Source organism: Euprymna scolopes, chromosome 29 (assembly GCF_053919585.1).
Source record: "Euprymna scolopes isolate OS-2025 chromosome 29, ASM5391958v1, whole genome shotgun sequence".
Taxonomy (NCBI): Eukaryota; Metazoa; Mollusca; class Cephalopoda; order Sepiida; family Sepiolidae; genus Euprymna; species Euprymna scolopes.
This window is the reverse complement of record NC_136510.1, coordinates 39,988,231-40,002,615: the sequence shown is the minus strand read 5'-3', so window position 1 is coordinate 40,002,615 and position 14,385 is coordinate 39,988,231. Positions and strand designations below refer to the sequence as shown.

At 34.1% G+C, this 14,385-nt stretch overlaps 1 protein-coding gene across 3 annotated transcripts in view; it reads left to right on the top strand.

The window, feature by feature from the left end:
* Positions 1-12,657: 12,657 nt before the first annotated feature.
* LOC145252612 (major egg antigen-like) overlaps positions 12,658-14,385 on the top strand; it is a 172,937-nt gene continuing 171,209 nt past the window's right edge. Inside the window, exon 1 of one of the 3 annotated variants that reach the window (XM_080112324.1) lies at positions 12,658-13,000. The gene's annotated coding sequence lies outside the window, so the exon portion shown is untranslated. Of the gene's footprint in view, positions 13,005-14,385 lie in introns of all 3 variants that reach the window. The other 2 variants (XM_080112322.1, XM_080112323.1) reach the window with 2 other exon arrangements.

Sequence of the window (14,385 nt, the reverse complement as noted above, 5' to 3'; positions counted from 1 at the left end):
AAAAAACGATTGATCATTACGGTCGGTTATCATAACTAATCAATTAATTTGAATGGAAAACCATACATAATTTAATTCTGTTAGCTATTAAAATCAAGCTTATTAATCATTAGAATTATAATTTTTAAATAACAGACTTGCATTGTTTGAAGCTGTGCCCTCCACAAAGAAACTAATTTGAAAAGCTTTGTTTTCTCTTAGTTCGAAAAATGTGACGTAATTCTTCATCTCGACTCATACCTCTGTTTTGTCTAACTTATCTAACCTTCTCTTGTGATTTAGCCTTACATGTCACCGATCTCTACGGACCATTCTATTTTATAGATTTGGATCATTATGACATGCACTTAATGCGCCTGTATCAAGCTCTTTTGTTTCTGTCTGACCTATTTGGGTTCGTAATATGTATCAGTATCATTTGAATAAATATTTTTTTAAAATAAACTCATTTATTTACCAAATATAAGATTAATTAGCTAACAGGTGAATTACACTTAAATGTAACAAACGTTTGTAAACAAAATGTAACGAGTGTAACAATTACAGAAAATGTAACAATTACTGAAAAATAATAATTACAAAATAAAAAGGAAAACATTTTAAAGACAAGTTGCTGAAAAAAAAATCCTCAATTTAAAGAAAAAAGTTTAAATTATTGTATAAAGGAAAACAAAATAAGAACAGCCATTTTTTTTTGTATGGATCAGACAGGACATAATACAATAGCAAAATTGGTTATTAAATAAATATTTAATTTAATAATACAATTCATATTTTTATTTTAAATATGCGGGAAAGAGAAGCTGAATGAAAACTTAAGAAGATATACAAGACAGAGGTTAATAATATCGGTATTAAAATTATGGATATCGTTATGAGTCACATTTCTTTGTTTACAAAGCCATTCGCCGGAAGTGACGTCACACAATTTTTACGGTACGGATGGGCAACACTGTATATAATGTAGTTTTTTTTTAAAGCAAATACAAAAATAGAAGGTTTATTCAAAGAGTTTTTATTTCAACTTTTATAACAAAATTATAACCTTTATAATAAGAATTTTATTATAAAGAATCTATTTAAGTTCAAAACCCTTCAGTGAGTTTTTGAACGTCCTACATTAGCTTTGAAATATGAATGGCGGAAAGATAAATTGATATCGTTTTTTTTTTACTGTGGGAGAGAGGTTGCAGGGAAGAGAAAAGGGTATCACCCACTAGGCCATGAAGCCTATTTTGTACTCTGTTAAGGCAGGCTAGGCTGTTTTTAGCATCTCCTGCCCAGATGTGGCAGCAGTACTTGGCTTTTATACAGATAGAGAATTGCATCAGGGGTGAGATATCTTCTGGAGCGGTAGAAGGATCCTACCATTTTTCCTGTGACCTTAAAAACGTACTTGATGTACGTGTTTCATTTCAGGTCAGGAGTAAAGGTCAAGCCCAGAAGCTTATCAAAACATGGAGCTTCCCCTAGACGAGAGCCACCCATTTCAATTGATGCCAGATGGGGATCAGAGCGTTGATGATGTAAAGATAGGAGTTTGTTTTTAGATGCATTAAAAGTAACCAGCCACCTCTTCCCCTACTGTACCACGCGCTCAAGATCAGAGGAGAGAGAATCTGAGAGAAATTTGTCATTTACGACCGTTGATGTGTTGCCATAGATGGTCGTGTCATCAGCATAGATGTCAACGAATGATATAAATGATTTTAAAGCTAAATTCTGTAATATTTTTTTGTAAATCTGATGATATTTGCATATTAATTTAAGAACACGTAATTACGTTCACTCAACTTAGAAAAGAATTCTTGTGTTCCCGAATTTGCAAAAAATTATTTAAAATGCACTTTGAATTAAAATCCGGAAAGAATCACCAGAAAAGAAAGTTTACATTCAGATAGCATGGTAAATATATGAAAGACGGGTGTTCGTGACCAGTTAAGAGAACCAGCTGCTTCCCAACTTCAGATGATACGCTTGAGCGAGTTCGAACTGCCTTAAAATGGGATCCCGGAAATAGATCAGAAGAGACAGTAAGGAGCTCCCGCTTCCTACAACGACTGTTTTGTGTGTCTTACAAAGTTAAAGAGACGATTATACACGACAGCTTACGAGCTACAGTTAGCCCACCGATTGTCAAAAAATGATAATTCGCCACTTCTCGAACACCCTGTAATTTAGTAACACAATAGACAACGGGAGATAATCTATTTAAGGAGATAAATGTTGGGTTTAGTTGTTTTGTTTTACGGCATATCAATCATTTTCTGGTTATTTAATGCCGAATCTAATAATTTTCTAAAGACGGTTTTATGCTAAAAGTTATTAATATCTTTCAGAATATTTATTCCTGGTGTTTGGTTTGATTGTTTTGCCTTGCGACATATCAACCTTTTTAGAGTTATTTAATGTTGCATCCGATAATGAAAAACATATTTTCATGCTTCAAATTCTTTATATCTTCACGTATTTATTCATGACGTTTAGTCTTTTTACGGCATATCAACTTTTTCCGAGTGCAATCATTTTGGCAAAAGTTTGTATGCCTCAAGTTATTTTCTAATATTTGTCCATGGTGTTTAGTTTGTTTGTTTTTTATGGAGAAACCTTTTCGGTTTGGGTTTTAGCTTTTCAGAATATGATTGAGTTTTAAGGGCAATGAAACAAAAAAAAAGCAATAAAATCAATGTTTGATGCATTTATGTTAGGAAGCCGATATCTTCGGACAGCCTTATCTGATGGCACTAAAGAGATAAAGAAAATACTCGATTATTATAACACTTTAAAAAAAGTATTAACTTCAGAATCATTCTGTTGCTCTGTCTGTCTGTTTGTCTGCCTGTCTGTCTCCCCCCCTCTCTCTCCCTCTCCCTCTCTCTCTCTCTCTCTCTCTCTTTCTCTTAGCATGGATCCCAGAAAACATGTCCTAATACATGTTTTAGTGGAATGGTCCAAAAAATAGCAGAGCAACAATCACTTGCTAACATACTTTTAAAATTCTTCAAATTATTGACACCGACTTTTCAAGTTATAATTTTTTGTTCGGTACTTCATTTATATAATGAAAAATTTCTGGTACGTGATTTATTTAATACTAGATATCTGACCTTCACCCCTGATTTGAAATGGATCACGTACATCAAATCTGTTGCCAAGGTCGCCGAAAAAAAATGATTGGATCATTTTGCCGCTCCAGTAGATATCTCACTGCCGATGCAATACTCTACCTGTATAAGAGCCAAGTAGATCCTAGGATGGACTACTATTGCCACATGTGGACAGCAGTAGCATCCTATTCTGCCTTGATAGTGTTCAAAACTTGTTTCTAAACCAGAGATGATGCCCTTTTTTCTTCTTCAGTGAAACGTTTTTTCACACAGAAGAGACGTTGAAAGTTTGCCTCTGCTCTATCGTTATTTTCATGGCAAGTGCTCGTCTGAGCTCCAATCTATAGTTTCCTCTTTCTAAATTTTCGCAAAGAACACTAGTCTAGCTACAACCACTCTAAAAAATTTCTCCACTCTGTATCTATGCCTAAATTTAAACGTGGATTTCATGAACAAAGTTGTTGTTTTTTTTTTCTAGAAGTGACCGCCTGTAGAACTCTGTTCCGTTGGTCTGTTTCCAGCTAACTACAATATGGTCGTCTTCAAGTCCAATATAAACAAGTTCTTACTGAGCTGTTCCCTTAAATAATCAAATTATACCAAATTCCCATTACTAACGATTATTATGCTGCTGTTCTGATGATTACCGTACACTCATCCTTGAGTTGCCTTCGGGCCTTGATAAGTGGTGATTCCTCTGTAAAAAAGAAATGCCGAAATGGTTCTTTTTTAAATCTAATATATAAACGGCTATATGTCTGTCCGTCTGTCTCCATATTTTCAAACTCTTTCTCCTTCGAAACTAAAAGTCGTAGAGGGGCGCTAGAGGCCTCAAATGATTGGATTTTTTACGGGACGTTTAGTCGGTTAAAATTGTTTTTACAGGGGTAAAAAATGAATCAAAATTTTAAAAAATCGTTATACATTTTGTACATTCATCTTAGTTTAATTTTAATTTTTAATCATCTCGTTTGCGTGTCACGTTGGTACAGTGGTAACGTCACCAGCTGTAAATGCTACAGTTTTTATTCTAACTGATGGCATTGAAATGCTTTATTTTTTACCTTGGAAGTCACAACTCTTTAATATACGAAATTTGGACAAATTGTAATATCATATTTAAGCGTACTTTATGCCGAGGCAAAGCCGGGTGCCCCCACCCCACCCCGCTAGTAACCTTAAAAACAATATAAATCGTTTTTTATCCCCTATAAACAATATTTTAACGCATTAGGTTGTCTGATGACAAGGTATATGATTACTTTTTGTTACATGCAAGAAATCGATGCTATTAAGAGTAGTATTAATAGTTTTGTATTTTTAACAACCTTTTGTAGCAACAATTACAACAACAACAACAACAACAAATGTAGATAGAATGTTAGTTTATTTCCGCAAAAAAACTGTAAGACAAATTTCTATAATATTTTGTAGCCAAACTGTCACTAGATGAAATACAACAAAGCGATTCTATAAACAATAATATATGTATTTATTCAAGCGGGATACACCGCTGAGTGTAGGTTACTGAACGTTAAAACAGTCCCACAATGAAAGAAAGTAATAACAAGTAATAAAGTTCGACTGCCAAAAGTCTTCATATATTTATGACTTCCGGTGGAGATAGCCGGTGCTCAAGAGGACAGAAAGTTGCCAGATGAGTGGACATGAACAAAATCTACAAGTGATGAACACCATCTCTGTCGCGGACGTGAACCGTCAGTCCAGTTATTAAAGTTAAAAAGCTTCTTTTGTAATATCGAAACCCTAACAAAATCTATAGTTGTGGATCAGAGAGTTAAAGAAAGGTCTCCTCCTACAAATATAATAATCTCTCTTTCTGAGGCGCTCCGGTTCAAAAGCATCCTTCCTTCACTGGAAAATACTTAACCGCTCGAAAACAAGAATGGGGCGATTAAAAGCTGCTATGGCCAGATGTGTATGCAAAACTAACCCAACTATATGTGAAAGCGAAATGAAGACCATACAATCCAACACCGCCATGTTTGCCCTTGCTTGTCCAACCAATGCAACTTGAAAGATCATAATGTCCAACCGATGCAACTTGAAAGATCATAATGCAACGAACTAGATAAGAAAAATGAATGAAGAAGCTCCCTCAGCCATGTAAAACCCCTAGCAATATCCCAGGAATAGACCATACTACAACTGTGGATCAGACGACTACATAATGTCCTCCACCTACTACTGATATGGGAATTGTTTTTCCTTCTGAACCCCTCAAAAGCAGCCCCTCTCTTCAGTGAAAAGAACTGAACGACCTGAGAAGAAGAATGGGGCGATCAAAAGCTGTTTTGACCTGATGGAACTACAAAACTAACCCAACTATCTATGAAAAGGAAGAACGCCGTCTGATGAAACATTACCTTGTTTTCCTTCTACTGCCCAACCGGTGCAGCTTGAAAAATCTTGCAGAATACAACAATAATGTAAAGAACTGTGTAAAAATAAATGGGGAACTGTTGTTTGACCGCATGCTTCAAAGACATGCAAAGAAGAAGAAAAAGCCGGTTCTGGAGATCAAGTTTATCGAAGCAAAAAAAAAAAAGAACATCTTTCTTCATTGATATCTGTAAGCTCTTTGTGACTGCTCTGTAAAACCCAAAAGGTTTGGATGTAGTCCTTTAAAGGCTCAGTTGGAATTAATACACCCTGAAGAGTAACTGGCCATCGTGTGACTAAATCACCTTGAACGGGTTGTTCTCCGAAAACGAAAGAGATGTTAATATTTATGAGTACTACAATTTGGCCTTTTGGCCAATATCAAAGTGTAGTATCTATTCTTCAGATGTCGCTCTTCCATTTCTTGTTCTCTTTCGGTGGAGGAGAAGTCCTTCACGACTGAGACAATTTTGTATTTTTGTACTTTTCTCCACGTTAAAAAACGATCATGGTGTCTAACTCTGTCCTCTGCGGAGGCATTGTAAATAGGTACAATAACTTCGCAGGTATCCCTTATTATTAAGAACTGTAGCATGTCAGAAATTGCATGGCTTGAAATGTGAACTTTCATTGGTTGATGAATTAAAAACATGTTCTGCTATAGCCCTTTTGATTAGTGGATTGAAATTGGAACACCGGGTACCAACCGGTGTTCAAACCGCTAACTTCACTTCGTGTATTTCTTTCTGAGAGATAAGACGCAGATTGGGCGTTTCACATCCATGGAGTCATTTAGGGCGGTTGGCGCCCTTTTTCCCCTCTCCACAGTGAGACTTTTTACCAAATCAATAAGGTTTCATTAAAGACGTTATAACGTCTTCTTACATCAGCGAATAATGTTGTATCGTATTTGACTGTTCGGCGTACTTATCTGTCTTTCATTCAATTGAACTAAATGGAACCTCACCAAGAACTTTAAACTCTACTCAGTAGAGATTAAACTGACACTTCTTACGAAGTCAACTATCATACTCAACAGAGATGAAAAAGGTGCAACGAGTTTTGCAACCTCTAAAGGAAGATGGCTGGTTTTTAATCATACCGGGTAAGTTTGCATTTCATTCGTCGTGTCAAAAATAAATAAATAAATAAATAAAACGTATATATATATATATATATATATATATACACACACACACACACACACACACATATATATATATATATATATATATATATATATATATATATATATATATATAATGACATATGTCTGCGTTCTATTTGCAATGTTGGATGACAGGATCGTGATACAAATAGTGAATTACATGAAATCACTGGTATTGAATCATTTTTGATCAGGATACAAATGCGGTGGTCAGGTCATCTTGTAAGAATGGATGACTCAAGAGTTTCTAAGCAACTTTTTTATGACAAATTCTTGGCGTCCCCTGCTTCGTTACAAAGATAAACTAAAAGACAACCTGAAACGTTGTGGAATTTCTCTGAGTTCCTGGGAGAGTGCAGTAGGGGATCGCAGAGAATGGAGGAAGATGTGTTTCCTAGGGAACAAAGAATTTGAACATAACCGCCTTTGTCATAGGGACACCCTTCGTGCAAATATGAAGGCAAAACACAAGAAAAATCCACCTAAAAATGAATATGTATGCCACTGTGGTTTCAAAGCACGCAGCAAAGCAGGGTTATCTGTTCACTCTAGAAGGCATCTTTTACCGACGAGCATATGCATGTTCACCATCTACACCGGAGTGTGCTGGACGTCTACAGGATGGCAATTATGCATGTGGTGTCACAGTAGCTGCTGAAGATTGCATACTGAACTCTCATTCATCGTTTCGATGACAGAAGCCACCATATATATATATATATATATATATATATATATATATATATATATATATATATATATATATATATATATAATCAAGCCGACTGTCAACACGACGGTTCTAGGTTCAATCCTTGACTTGGGAGAAATGCTAGTCTAGCGGTACTGATGAGTTGTGATACAACGAAACAGGACTATATGTCGATGACTACAAATATATTTTAAGCCCCTCTCTTTGGGTAGAGCACTGTCGTAAATAATCTCACCCGCTACTTAATTGGCTGAAAAATGCGAAGCTCGTTGTTTGTTTGTTTACAAACAGGCTGTTTGAGCACTGTAAACGTGGTGGCGGATGTCTATTTAAATAGACATTCCGACGAGTTATTTGCGGGCGTCGCTTCTGTGGTCGAGTGAGAGAACTGCCGACTGTCAACACGACGGTTCTAGGTTCAATCCTTGGCTTGGGAGAGATGCTAGTCTAGCGGCACTGATGTGTTGTAATACAACGAAACAGGACTGTATGTCGATGACTACAAATATATATATATATATATATGTGTGTGTGTATGCATGTATATATGAATAAAATAGCAATACGAAAAAAATATAAATTTTTATATCTTTTCTGTGTTTTTTTCCTATGTGTTGACGTGTAGGAATACAAAAAATCTTTTGAAGAAAACGGAAATGTTTCTTTCGAAAGCACATTATTTTCGACCGATCCTTCGGTCTTCCTCAGTGTGAATGAAGGAAATATGAGTGTAGGGCGGGTAGGGTTAGTAGCAGGAGGGGCACGGGTAAAGACGATAAGGTTAAGATCTATTTGAATATGACCTTTCCAACATTTTTGACTCGGAATGGTCATCAACTTGTATGGCCTCTATTCAAAACAAAGTTTTTCATAAAACTTTGAATTGGACACGCACACACCTCGCGAACACACTCGCATATGTAAACATACACTCATGAATACTCGTACACTACCACATACGCTTCTACACGTACCCTTACACATTCAAGATACGTACACACACGTTTATAGACGTACGTATATATATATATATATATATATATATATATATATATATATATATATATATATATATATATATATATATACAATTTTGAATAAAATAGGCGGAAGTTTCTCAAGAGCTCTTTCGGCTATCATCTCATCAGGAGAAAATCGATAGCGTACAAAATAATATTATGCAAAAGTACGGGGACACTAAAATAAATTTATTAACGTTTAAAAACGATTAAAATATTGGCACAACGAGGGGGAAAAAATGTGAGAAAAGATTCAGAGTTCCCCAAGAGAAACAATGCGTTTGATGTTTCCTTTTGCCGACACAAAGAAGGTTGACGCACCGCAATAGAGACAGATTCCAAAATCTTTAAATGGTTTCTGGAGTCCGCTCCATGTAGCACCTCGAACCATTCTATTTTATATCTATCGGCACAGCACGGGTTATCTGCGAATCTGTTTGGCAGAAGTATTTACGACTGCTTTTATTCTGTGTCCTTGCGTTTGGTATATACTACGAGACCTGCTTTTCCGTCTTTTCGCAAGGATAGTTTGCCTTACATCCAAAATAGCAATATTGTATATCAATTCAAATGCCAGTGCGATGCTGGTTATGTTGGGCGAACATCCTTGCATCTTTTGACTCGTATAAACCAGCATCTTCCATCGAAAGGGAGGGTGGAGTCTGGTGGTCTCCCTCCTTCTGCAGCATTGGACTCTGCTATTGGCCAGCATTAGGTTGACAGCAGACATATATATATATATATATATATATATATATATATAATACTGATTTCAAAAGTTTTTAAAAATAACTTGGATGCCATCAGCTAGAATCGAAATCCAATCATTTAGTGGCTGCGTTCTCTACAGTTTAAGCTACCGACAGACAAATAGGAAAAAATTTAAATTAAACCACTTCAAGCTATGAATAAATTTGCGCATGTGCAAAACTAATAGAAAATGTCAGCAAGTTGAAATGAACATTTTGTATTTCAACTTGCCGACATATTTGTGTGTGCGTTATTTATCCGTCCTAACAAAGACTTTAATCATTATAAACTAACCTTCGCTTATGATTACTATTTCCTGTTAATTTCAGTGTTATGTAATCAATAGATTATAGTTTAAGAGTTTATCGGTTAAATATTGTTATACAGACACACACACATACATAAATTGTTATTTATACAAATTATTCGATTTTTTTGTAAATGAAATAAAAACTCACAGCGTAAATTACTGAAACGCACGTTGAAAAAGTTTTATTAAATATCATTCGATGCCATTTCGCTTCTCCGTGAAAAACGTCATTTTGATCTATTTTTAGTAAACAAAAAAAAAACATTGCCAACAAAAAAAAAAAAGACGAAAAAATACAAAGAGATGTTACCAAAGACAAGATAAATTTATCTTTTACCTACCTAGATATTTAATTTTTGAGTGCGTTTTAACTTATTTTAAAGCGTTTATCTAATTTGAAGCAAAAGTAGTGTAAACGAAATGATAGTCATTTAGACGCTCGATAATCAATAAAAATCGAAAATTAAACAACACACAGATGGAAAGCTTTATTACAGTTTGTTTCATTTGATGTTTAATGACGTAAAGATAATGTAATAATTCAATTTGACTTTCAAAATCTTATTTTATAGAGTTTATATACGATAAATTAATAAAACAAACAATAAAATAAAAGTAAAAGTAATTTGAAAAAATACAATATATATATATATATATATATATATATATATATATATATATATGTATATATATATATATATATATATATATATCATTGCCTGGTCGTAACATACGCTTAAATATGATATTTTGATTAATGCAGATTTCATATTTATTATTATATTATATTGGATAAATATATAGTAAAGATTTAAGAAGTAAAAAAAAAAAAAAAAAAAAAAACTCGTGCGCCACCACCGAGAATTGAAACCAAAACGTTTAGCTTAAAATTTATTTTTCCCTTGATGTTCATGCCTGAGATATGAAGACAGTTTGCTAAATGCTAAAAATTAAAACGTGAACCAATAGCTATTATGTTACGCATGCATGTTCGTAATACCGTGGTTCGACCAGCACCTGACATATTCCATTTTTTTTAAATTTTCACGCATTTGTACTGATTTTCCCCGGCTAAAACCCAAATATAAAGTTTTCCATGGGTTCGAATACCATATATATTAAGTTTCATGTCTATAGACCAAAACCTTACAGAGGAGTTTGGTAGGCGAAAGTTTTTAAACAAATATATATGCGCACACATAACTATATATAGAAATAGGTTTGCATTTACGAGGGGCGTGCAATAAGTAATGCCCCTGACCCATTTCCAGTTGTCTGATCTAGCTGAAATTTTGAATGTGCAATGATTTATATCTCTACGGGTTATGTGGCAAATTACAGCTCTGAACTAATTGTGGATTCTGTTTTACAGGTGTTTGAACTGAGTCAGTTGTGAAATGGAGCCTGTTAATGTCGAGTAGTGATCCGGTTTTTGTATTTGAAAGGACGCAAACCACAGGAGACTTTTGATGAAATGAAAGAAACATGGTGATAATGCCTCATCATACGACCTTGTAAAACGCTGATATTGTGAATTCAAACATGGCCGGAAGTCTGTGGAAAAAAGCTCCCAGGCCTGGTCGTCCCCCTTCTGTCATTGATGAGGCATCTGTCCGTCAAGTTGAGGTTGCTATTTTGGAAGATCGGCGCATTACTATTCGCCAAATAGCTCAAGATGTCAAGAGTAGTACAGGGTCTGTGGAAACTATCATTCATGACAATTTGCATATGCATAAGGTGTCTGCCAGATGGATTCCCAGAATTCCAGAAGCGAGAACGTGTCGAGTGCTCGAGGATGAATTTGGAGATGTGCCAAGAAGAAGAGTCAAAGCTTTTCAAAAGACTGATTACACAGGATGAAACCTGGGTCCATCACTATGATCCAGAGACCAAAGCCCAGTCAATGCAGTGGAAGCACTTGGACTCACCACCTCCAAAGAAGGCAAGCTCATGCTCACAGTCTTCTGAGACCAGGACGGAGTAGTGATGACAGATTTCCTGGCAAAGGGTATCACAATTACAGGAGCCTATTATGCTTCACCTTTGAAGAAATTAAGGGAGACTATCAAAATCAAGAGGCGGGGCATGATCAGTAAAGGTACCCTCCTCCTGCAGGATAACGCTCCGGTCCACAACTCGCATGTCGCCAGATCATAAGCACAGGCGTGTGGTTATAAAATCCTCCCCATCCTCCATACTCTCCTGACCTTGCACCCTCTGACTTTCACCTCTTCCCAGTCATGAAGTTGTTTTTGAAAGGAAAGCGTTTCCCAGATGATGCAACATTGATTTCTGAAGTCACGTCGTGGTTGGAGGACCAACCTGGGGTGTTCTACAAAAACGGTCTCCAGAGCTGCATCAAACGATGGGAGAAATGCATAACTCTGGGTGGTTCCTATGTAGAGAAAGACTTATAACTGTGCAAAGTTTCGTTGCTCTACTGCTATGGGAAGTTGGTCAGGGGAATTACTTATTGCACGCCCCTCGTACCATATACTTTTTACGCAAATAATATGCAAGTATAAATCATGTAGAATATCTGCATTCATATAATTACACGTAATACTTAACTAAAGATGATCATCCCATAAGAAAACCGAAAAAAACTAATAGAGAATTAATTAAAATGAGTGTTTAGAACAATATGTGAAATAGCTAGATATTTTGCAAATAAATGCAATCCAACGACCTATATATAACAAAGTTGTATTTTCTTTTTAGATAAATAGAATAAAGGGTGTTTAATATGCATCTAAACTAGACAATTACACACACACACACACACACACACACACACACATATATATATATATATATATATATATATATATATATATATATATATATATACATTCGTTTTTGAATTCCTAAAGAACTTTAGAATATATATTTATACATACGTACATACATATATAAACGCATACATATACACATATATACATAAATACATACTCATATAGTGACACATGTACAAACGCACCCATATATACACACGCATACACGCGCGCGAACACACACACACGCATATATATATATATATATATATATATATATATATTTTTTTTTTTTTTTTTTTACTGCGATGCGTGTGTCTGTATACGCCGGAGATGCTGATGATACGTTTTCAATAAGGTTTGAGAGGCTTCTAGAAAGCAGCATGTCTGCCAGAATGGTGAAGCTTTTGCCTTAGTACATATAGAAAGACAGCCTCAAAGAACGCGCACTTGCAGTTCGAGTAAGCCAACAATAATACTACTATTAGTAGTAGTAGCAAGCTTCTCGAGAGCAACAACTGAACTGTGGTAGTAGTAGGAGTTACTAGAAGCGAAAATAAGCGTATAGTAGTTGTTCTACTAGCCGTTCTAATTGACTTGGCTTCTTTCTCCGTGTGTCTTCGGGAAGGACCCTTCATTTTTGGCCAGCGGGATTGTTTTTTTTTTTTTTTAATCTGGTACGACTGGTGACCCAACCTGGCGGCCTGAGTATGTCGTAAATCTATCACGTTACTGCCAGATATATACATATATTTTGGTTAGTAAGTAATACCAAAAAAGAATGCAGTATTTTTATTATAATTATTTCGATTATTATTTTCTTTTCTTCTTTAGAACCGTCGATAGCGAAAACTATTATTCATTTCTGGTGTTGTTTTCAAAGGTTTATTTGTTTGCGCTTCGTTTTAGCTTTCAACTATTGTTTTTAATTTTTTGACAGTTCTGTGAATTTAAAATCTTTCTATTTGTTATAATATTTTGAAATTTAATAGAATTATGTATACATACATACATACATACATACATACATGCAATGCATATATATATATATATATATATATATATATATATATATATATAAACACAGTATGAATCGACTACACATTTGCAAGTTTGTGACTTCATCTATCCCTTTCTCTCTCTCTCTCTCTCTCTCTCTCTCTCTCTCCTCTCTCTCTCCCCCCTCTCTCTCTGTATATATATATATATATATATATATATATATATATATATATATATATATAATACTACATTACTTTGATTATCCTTTGGTACCGCCAGTTTCACTTTCTGCTACGTTCACACTAATGCACGGAACGATTGATATTGGATTGGAAATACAATATAGGCTCTTACATACGTAATTGAGCTGAGCGAGCACTCTAGTCGTTTTTCTATTTAAAGAAATACAACTGTATACACATATACACAAACGCACATGCAGTATTTTATATATATTAATACACACACATATGCATACATATATATATATATATATATATATATATATATATATATATATATATATATATATATATATAAGTACGTAATAAATGAAGTATATAGTTTTTTTTTTATTTCCATATTTTCTTTAATAGTGTTCATTACACGAGTATAGATTAATAGTAGTATAATGAGTTTGATGAATTGAGTATCTTCGATGGGAGTATAAAAGTTTCGGTAGTTTACATGCCAAGAGTAATTTTTTTTTTTTTTTTTAATATTTATATAATTATAATGTCACGTAATATATATTATGAAGCTTTATATACTATGTATTGTATATTTATTTTACTTTCAGTAATTACTTCAACGGTATATATATATATATATATATATATATATATATATATATATATATATATATATATATTGCTGAAGTAATTATTGAAAATAAAATAAATATATATATATTTTTGAAGTAATTATTGAAAATAGAATAAATGTACAATATATATATATATATATATATATATATATATATATATATATATATATTGTTGAAGTAATTATTGAAAAAATAAAAATATATATGTATATGTATATATATGTATATGCATGCATGTGTGTATATATATGTGTGTGTTTTGGGGTTTTTGTATGTTGTTTAAGTATACTTTAAAAATAAAGAAGTATCGTTTT